The following is a 9,738-nucleotide window of genomic DNA, read 5'->3' on the forward strand; positions in this document are numbered from 1 at the left end:
CGCACACAAAGTATCCAAATCTCACGGGCATGGTTCACCAGCTCATTCACGCTCTTTGTAACTGTGAGACGAGAACATTGACATCTATAGTCTGTGTGGCGCAGCCGAGTATAGCAGAAAGACCGAGACCCCAGGAAGAGCGCCAGGCTGTGAAGCACATTTTACATAGTAGCCAAACGGTAGAATTACACCGTCACGTCTCCTGAGGTCATTGGGCCTTAAAACGGTTTCCCATAGACTGACATTTTGGAAAGAGACGTCTGTAATTCAGCAGGAAAATGTTTGCGCAGTGAATCAACTTGCCAGTACAAACGCTTGAATAGCTCTTATTCAAATCATTAGGTCCATAAAGTTGTCAAAATGCACTAATAGATGAATCCAGAGTTATTTCCCTACCGCTGTTCAGCTAACCTAGCTTGTTAGCTAGCCTAACAACAACACACACACAAGATTGATATCGATCTTCTCATCTAACTCTTGCAAAAAAAGCGTATTTACCAGAATGTTGAACTGTCCCTTTAATTGTTATAAAAACAAAAAGATTCTGAACACATTGTGCCCAGCATACATGTAGAACTGGAATAACTAGATTTGATTAATCAATAAAACAATCAAATGTATCCTAAATTGCAACATTTCTCTTTGAATGATGCAGTGCTCTGTCATAAGGGGCTATTATATTTGCCTGTACTTTTGTAGTTGAAAATATAGAAATGATGGTAGGGGGACTGACCCTGCACGTCTCCAGGGTCAGCAGTAGACGTCCACGCTCAAGACCCGAGTTCTAATAAAGCAGAATTAACCCCTTAAGATAAAAACCTCCAAAAAGCTCCTTCGTCTTCGGTGGGGGGGTGGGGGGGGGGGCGTATGTGGCAGCTGGTGGAGGTGTGCGCGGCGCGTGCGGATCGGGGAGGAGCTCCGCCGTGCGCGATACAACGGATATTTGTAAATTGTCCGACTTTTACATTTTTTTTTTTTGCTGGCGGATTCGCGGGCCACATAAAATGACGTGGCGGGCCGGATCCGGCCCGCGGGCCGTATGTTTGACACCCCTGATTTAAAGGTTCTCTACACCATATTGAGTGATAATAGAGCAGTAAACAACTGTTAGCGATGTAAAGATGCTGGGATCTGGCAGGAGCGGGATTGCTTTTCAGTATGAAAACTAAATTATTGACATTAATAAAAATGATTGATATCAATAAGATCTCTAACAAATAACGGGGCAAGTAATCACAGAAAGCTGCTCTTTAAAGTATAACCGAGTTAATTTACTTCTAACAATACTGATCAAGTCAATAAAGCGAACAACTACTGTACAAGCCTACTATCTAAAATCAACAAACAATCGCGTGTGTGTGTGTGTGTGGGGGGGGGGGGGGGGGACACACACGATCATTTAATAGACTAATGAAGCACACAATAGAGGCCACGACGTGTGTCTGAGATGAACATAACAGCACAGCCTATATGTGTGTATGAGTGTGTGTGCGTACGTGTGGGTTAGTTAAACAATAAGGAAAACAATAGAAAAAAGGCAGATCCTCACCGCCGTAGCAAAATATAGCAAATGTTACTTTATCACACATATATCTGACTGGCTAACTCAGATTTGGGACATGTGTCACTATGACATACTATACTATATCTCTATGACATACAGTACTATGTCTCTATGTCATACTATACTATGGAAGGAACAACTGCAACTATGAGAAAAAAGAAGTTTACATGTATAAACTTAAAGCTCAGTGGTGATTAGATTCATTACCAGATCTGTGTTTAGTTATTTGTTCTATGATGGCACGATGATGATTTCCAAATGCTCTGATGAAACATTACTATTTTGTTTACAAAAAGCGAACAACAAACGCTCCATTTCATCAGCTGACTGACGGAGTACGCGCATCACTTTACTGGCCACAGAAATGCTTCTGCTCAAGGTTTTGATCAAGTCTTTTTTTTTTTTGATCTAGTGGTGTATGTGCTAAGCCTAGCAGCAGTAGCAGCAGTAGCAGCAGTACATAGTGATTTATTTTGATACTTATTGACACAAGAATGCACTAAAAAAATGAATGAAGAGGAAAACAGAGAGCTGAGGCTGAAGCTTATGATGTACTCTTTTTACATATATTCTGATAGGCATAACCGTTTCACTTCCAGGTTTAAAAACAGAATCAAAAATAGAGTTCCAAATGTTTCATGCTTAATAATAATCAAATAGCCGTTTCATGTGTTAACCACTTTAAACATTTTTATTTGTGTATTCTTCCTTGTCACAGCATTCCACCAGTTAAGCCCTTTGATAGGGGCATATCCTGCTGACAGCCACATTGCATTTAACCCGAACACATCATGGAGCCCCACTTTGCTTTTCTCATCAGTTTGGTTATAAGAGAGACGGCATTGGAGAATGATCTCACAACCATTGAAGCCACTAAGAAGTGGGAACACTTGAAGTGCAGGGTGAACCTATTTTATTGAATGGGCTTGTGGATAACAGGCTATTTCTGTATGTGGGTTTACTTTACACTGATGGGGAATCTTCGGGAATGATCTGGCTCCAGTCTTAATAATAAGTTAGGCTTTATAAAAAGATGTACAGTGTTGATCTAACCTTTGTGTTTCTTACAATGAGGATCTGATATTACCAAGAACCGGATCAGGGGCCGAGAGTGGCGAGATGACAGCAGGAAGTTGGCCTTTCTTCGAGGCAGTGCACAAGGCTCTGGGGCAGACAGACTCCATCTATATAATATGGTGATTATATATTATACAAACAATACATAAACACAAATATAAAAGACTATTCAATCAAAATGATTTTTATTTTTTGGTATGTTTGTCATATACAGATATGCTATGATGATATTGTGTTGATGTTGTCCAATGCTGTGAAGGTGTGTGTTTCATAAGGGCCCGTCATAACTAGCTTCATTACGCTACTGTGCGTGCTGACTCAGCACCACATTGAATGAGATCAGTTGATCTCCAGGAGAATAATCGTTTAAGTCTGACCTCTGTTGCTCCTATTATGTATATATAATATATTACTCAGTAGTATATTATATATACATAATCAGTTGCAACCTCTTATAAACTCTCTGTGGCTGATTCTTTCATTTGGTTTGAATGTTAAAGTGTGATATCGTTATCCTCAAGTTCTGCTTGGTTTTTTGGAACAAGGCACAGACTACTTGCTGTAATGCTAGAACAAAATATGCACTTGCAGTCCAAGCCTGCTGCAGTCATGGTTGGTGGATGTATTGTGAACTGTGACATGGACGGTTGGCACACATTTGTAAGTGTTGCAAACTCACTTTCTGTCTTGGATTTAAATGTCCTACAGTTTGACCTAAACAACACCGTGTCTGCTTGTGCAAGACTTCGGGTTTCTGGGATTCACCATCACCCACGACCTCTGGTGGACCTCCAACGTAGACACCATCAGGAAGTTCAACCTGCCTCAAGGGCCTGCTGATACAATTCTACACTGCAATCATCCAGCCTGTTCTCCACGCAGCCATCACTGTGGGGGTTTGGATCAGCCACCAAACAGTCAGGACTGCAAATCATTGGGGGCCAGCCTGCCCTCCATCCAGGACTTACACACCTCCAAAGTCAGGAAGCATCGCTGCGGACCCCTCACGCTCTTAACAACAAGCTGTTTCAGCTTCTCCCCACTGGGGGGCGCTGCAGTACGCTGAACGCCAAAACTACCAGACGGTTTCTTCTTCCAGGCCCGTCAGTCACATAGTGTCGATCTCCTTTACCAGTAAAATGATACACTTCATAGTTTAAATACTCACTGTTCTATCACGTGTTAATAGCATCACTACTGATACAAATACAAGCATCACTGTATACACTGTCCATACCTGTTACATGCATCACTCCATATATATCTCAGCACCCTTTGCACTATTGTCTTACTGTTTATGATTTCATTGTGTAGATCTATAGTTGTCACCTTTGTTCAGCTTTCCATGTTTTTAGAATCAGGAATCAGAAATACTTCACTGATGCCCCGGGGGAAATGAATAACAGCCATATGTCCATATCTGTGCATGAAGAGCAGCAAACTCCTTCTATGTGTACACACTTTGCCATTAAAGCTGATCCTGAAATATGATGATTGTGGAGTCTGTCCATCTTTTGTGTTTTTGGTTGCCTACATGAATGAAACAAGAACAAACTAAAACATAAAGCTCAGCAAGGAAGTGAAAATCCTAAAGAAATCTAAGCGTAAAAATACTTTAAAATATGTAAAGTCACGGAGCAGAGCAGAGCAGCAGAGAGGATTCAGGACCACAGCTCCTGGTAAGACCAGTGAAAGCACCAGTCAAGGTCTCGCAGCTGTTTGGTTAGCAGGGTACTGTTGTTAAGTTCCATTTTTCTGTTGTGGTTTCATGAGAGCTTTTATATATGAAACCAAAGTACTTGAGGCACTTAACTTGAAGATCACTTCATAATGTAATACTGTGGAGCAATAAATAAAAGCCACCTTACGTTTTAATGTTCAGTTTTTGTTGATACTACTGTAGTTGTGTGTGTTGACTCAGTTATATGTTTGAGAGTGTGGTGGTATTATAGTGGACTGTACTATGAAAAAGGTGTTTCTGATATTTGACCCACCTCACAAACTATAGTTATTAAATCAGCATAAGATCTGATCTGACACGATGTAGATAACACCAGTGGTGGGCCGTCAGGGCCAGCAAAGCCTTCTCTGCTGGCCTAGACAGAATCACAAAGTTAGAGCTATTTTATAATTGAACAATTTTTCATAAATACACTACATGTATCATAATATTTTCCCCATCATCTTATTTTCTCATTGCACACCTACTGTTTTCCTCAGTTGCTCTGCTTCAGTGCAGCTTGTTTTAAGTAGAGCTTTTATCCAATCAGATTTCACCTCTGTGTCTCTAGATAAGAAGAGAGGCCCCAGGCCTGCAGACTCACCAGTGAATCCATGTGCAGTTTAAGTGAATGGGGACGATATTGTTGATTGTCATAGTGTTCAACCAATCAGATCTTTAGTTTGACATGTTGGGCGTATTCTTTGACGTGTCAGAGCTGCTAGCTGGCCTACAAGTACGTGATTGGTCAGTGGACTAGCGTGACATGTTGGGCGGTGACAATCCCAATATCTGCTGCCTCTGTGGAGCGGATGTTTTCAGCCTCAAACGCATTAAAACGTATTCAAGAAATACAACTGAGGAGGCTCGACTGTCTTCACCGGCGTCCATGAATCCAGAAGGACTTCTTACTGGAACTAAAACGCACGGATGTACTGAACAACCATGACTTTTTTTGTCAAAAGCTACTAGCGACAAATCTAGCAACTTGTTCTGGTGTTGTTGGAGACTTTTCTGGTGTTTTGACTCTGACGTTAAAGCTCGTACGTTTTGCACTGTGTGAACGAGCAGCGGGAGCTGCCGTGAGCCGCCCCAAAGCACTCACAGGCGGTAAACTCTCACAGCAGCCTCAGAGAAGAGAGGAGACACACTCTCGGCGTATTCTCTGCAGTTAGTCTATCTCCAGGTGTTGATCTTCATTTTGACACGAAACAAATAATAACCGTAGCTGTGTTTCAGCTGCAGGACAGCAGTGAAGGCCCAGGTATGAAATGCACGGCCCGCCACTGGTTAACAATATATACATTACGCATATCCAAACATATTTTGAATTACCATGATAATGATATCACATTGCCCTGCGGTTTCTATTTCATGTATCATTCTACGAATAGTTAATTCAACAAATGAAATCTATATTGAGTACCCAGTATATGTATCATGGTGGTGATGTGTCTCCTGGTGGGGCTTGGTGGGCCAGTCAGATTTGTATTCCCATTGTTTACTAACGCTGATTCATCAAGATAGCTCGGAGGACTAGATGGGGAAAAGTATGATGCACTGAGCATATGCAAAATGTTTTTTATATTTCATTTCTCTGTTTCTGTCTGAATCCTTCCAGCTTCAGTTGCGGTCTTCGGTAACACCTGCCTCGTCAGCCTCCGCCATGAAAACCAGCGCAAACCAGAAAGCACCTGAGAATCAAGCTGTTGATTGAAGCCTTAGAGAGTGTTAGCGAATAGGAAAATGAGCTGACGGCGCGTGTTTAGGCAGATAATCAACGCAATGTCGAGTTTGTGCGACGGTGCGCCCGCTGCTGTTTCGTTTGTGCAGAGGCCGCTGTGATGGAGACGCTCACCGCCCTCCGCCCCAAATGGGTCCTCCTACACTCTCCGAGCGCTCTTCCCCTTCCACACCGTCTGATGAGACGCAAATATTGAAATGAGGTTTTGGGCGTCGGAGGCTCGGGTAGCAGCATGGGAACGGTGGGAGAGGTGCCACATAATTAAAAACATCATTTCAGCTCCTGCTCGGCCTATTTCCATCCAGCATTACCGCGTCTCCACAGGTAAATTGCTCCCTGTACTCCTGCGATGATGGTAATGAGCGGTGGTTAGGTCTGACACCACGTCTCTTTGATTTAACCTAAATGAGAAATATGCCATCGGGGGGAGGACTCAATCATAGCGACTTTAAATGTGATACGAGCCCAGCTGTAAAAGTATGATATTAGGTTGGCTGATGGAAAACACCATCAGAGGTGTTGCGTGTGTGTTATCGCTTGAGTCACGTCAACTCGTCTAAAAAAAAAACACAAGAAAAACTATTACGCAGATAATAATATGTCCAGAACATATCAGCTTTGCTGTCGGCTCCGTCTTCGTCCCTCGTGTCTCTTCATATCACTCACGCTGCATTTCAATTAATTGTGCTCTTCATTCAAACGCGAGCAAAGATATGATTTGATCTCCTCCCACAAGAAGTGTATTCATCTGAGAGGACATGTTATGGACTCTGAGACACTCTGATGTCAAACCTCCCTTAAATCCAGCAATAATATGAAAAGTTTCTTTCTTCCCCTTACTTTTTGTTGAAGAGATCACAGCACAAATCCTTTAATAGTACGTTGCTTTCAAAGTTTTGGTCTGGAGAAGTCTACTTCTGAGTGCAATGAGACCACGTTACCCCAGTGAAGATCAGCAGGGCTCATGGGAGGAACCAGCCAATCAGGTGGAAGGAGAAGACAACACAGAGGGAGAAACAGCACGACAAAGAGTCGACCTTAGTACTCAGTTTATTACCTATAAGGAACGCTCAAAGCTTAAAGGTTCTCTATACACCGTTGCCGTTGTTTGCGCTGTTCATGCGCCGTTAGCGGCTAACCTCTGGCTCAGTCGCCTCCATGTTGAGAGCCATGCGGTGGCAATCCCTCAATCCCAGATATTCTCTGAATTTCTTATTGAACACCTTCAATTCTTAGGGATTGAATTCAATTTGCTTCTTAAATGTATTCAATCGGAAACTCGGCATTGGAACACTCCATTCCTTTATTCATCCCCGAAATAAATCAACTTTAATAGGAGTTAATTCAGCTGTTTATTCTCATTGTGACACCAGAACTGACTTGAGTTTAGTAGATGTAGATGACTGACAGCTCCTCGTCTCCCGAACACTAAAAGACACGTACTGCTCTTTGTTGTATTGACTATCTTGTGCCAGAAATTGACATCCTGCCTCTGTAGGGGAGCACAGCCTAGCCCAGTGGAGTGGAGCATGGGCTTAATATTTCCACTATGCTAACCTATGATTATTAGTCATTAGTAACTCAAGACGAAAACATGAACTTGATTGTGCCTGGTGCTCTGGAGTCAAAGCACGCCATAGCAGCAGACATGCGTTATTGGAGGAGAAACTAAGTCGGGTGATTGTTGTGCGCTTTGAGCGTTGGACCACAGTAATCGGCGTGTCGGTTTACATTAGACACTGATCACGTCAGGCTCCTCTGTCTGAGGATCATGTTTACGCTGCAAATCATGAAGCACCAGGAGAGAGGGATTGGCTAACACAATGTCAGACTTTGAGGAAATAAGCACTAAGTGCAGAAAGAAGATTGCGTGTTAACACGGACAAACGCATGGACAGGACACACGCTTGTGAAATGTCTTTGTCTCGTTCATATCGTTGCGAATGCGTTTCATTTGTGCTCCGGCCGTGTTCTTTGCAGTTGAAGACGACGTGATGCTCTCACAGAAGCTCACAGGCTGAGGTTGATGTACAGACTGTGGGCGGTGGTTTGGTTGCATAGTGTTCTGCAGCTGCAAACTTATGATCAGCCACATCAAGCTTTGGCCCAGAAATATATTTTGAACCCTTGTGAATTTCTCCTCTGGGGGGGATCAATAAAGTCTTCTATTATATCAGGAATTTCTACCATGTAACACAATCTGGTAAATCCAAGTCCCTTTCAGAGGCTGCCGGCCATGTCCACAGGACGACTACAGACAGTAACAGCCATGTTACTGCTGCATATGTATGGAGCAGAACAGCCCATCGTTAAGAAAAAACGAACAACAATGGAGAACGCTTTTTGGACAAACCAACATGCCCAGGCCCTCATCAGTATTTGTGAAGAGGCCACTTGTTAAACAGTTCAATCCACCTTTCTGTTGTTATTTCCGTCTAGCACCACCATGGAGCCAGAGTCTCTGCTTTCCTCTGGAATGTGAATCTGTAGTGGCTATTTGTCAAAGAGGAAAACCAAAACTTACATCACAAGGCCACTGATGCACCATTTCAGTTCAACGTCCAGTCGAGGTTTGTGGTTCAGGTTGATTTTATTACCGTGATCAAAAGCAAACATTCGTCCTGCAGTCTCTCTCTTGCTCTTGTCTCTTCCTGGTGCATCACCTGACACTGACCCACCTCCCACCTATATCCCTTCACCTAGTGTCAACAAAAAGATATTCTCCCAGAGGAGATATTAACAAGACAAATACAACTGATGACAAAAGAGCTGTGACACAGTTTACACAAAAAAGTTGGTAAACTGTTCAAGCAAAGGCGTGACTCAGCGTAGCTTTGCTCCAGCCCCACCCTCAGCCCGGGGTCCAGTTACGTCACTAGCGGCTCATTCTGCAGCGCTCAAGGTCGACTCGATGGTGGTCTCGCTGAAACAGAAATCACTGATGTGCTGTGGAAGGCAACTAGTGTGTCTGGTTGATTATGACACTTTTTAAAAACATTTTAAATGCTAAAATATCTTATTATTCACATGCAAAAGTTTGTATTTATAGTGTTTCTATGATGTTTATTTTGTGCAGTGGATTGTGTAGAACAAGTCCATTCATTTAGAGCACTGACATCCGAGTTCTATTCTCTTCTTTGGATGATCTGGCCGGATTATTGTTTGTTAAATTGATTGCAGGGAGAGAGAGAGAAAGAGAGAGCTCCACTGCTACTGGGTGAGCGAAATTGACTTAAGAGAGAGAGCGAGAGCGAGCAGTGCACTGTGCCGTCAATTCATAAGCTTTGGCCTTTGCTTCCAAGCTAATATAGAGTCAATGAATTCAGGCAGGAGTCCTCCGCTCTACTTCCCATCTTGCCTACAAATAAATGGAAACTGTTTTTGGTCTTTCTTGTGTATTAATTGTGTAATAACTGATTGAAGCTGCAAGCAGCATTGATTGAGGTGATGCGGCCGTGCACTTTCTTGACTATCAGACACTGCGTGCAGGAGTTCAACGTTATTGAAGACGTGGAGCAGTCTTAAACCTCAGATGACATAATACAGCAGCAATGCCTCTAGTGGAAACCAGAGAAACAGCATATATTTGACCAGTAGGACAACATTAGAAAATGAGTGAAACTACTATTTTGA

This window comes from Pholis gunnellus, assembly GCF_910591455.1.
Source record: "Pholis gunnellus genome assembly, chromosome: 15".
Taxonomy (NCBI): Eukaryota; Metazoa; Chordata; class Actinopteri; order Perciformes; family Pholidae; genus Pholis; species Pholis gunnellus.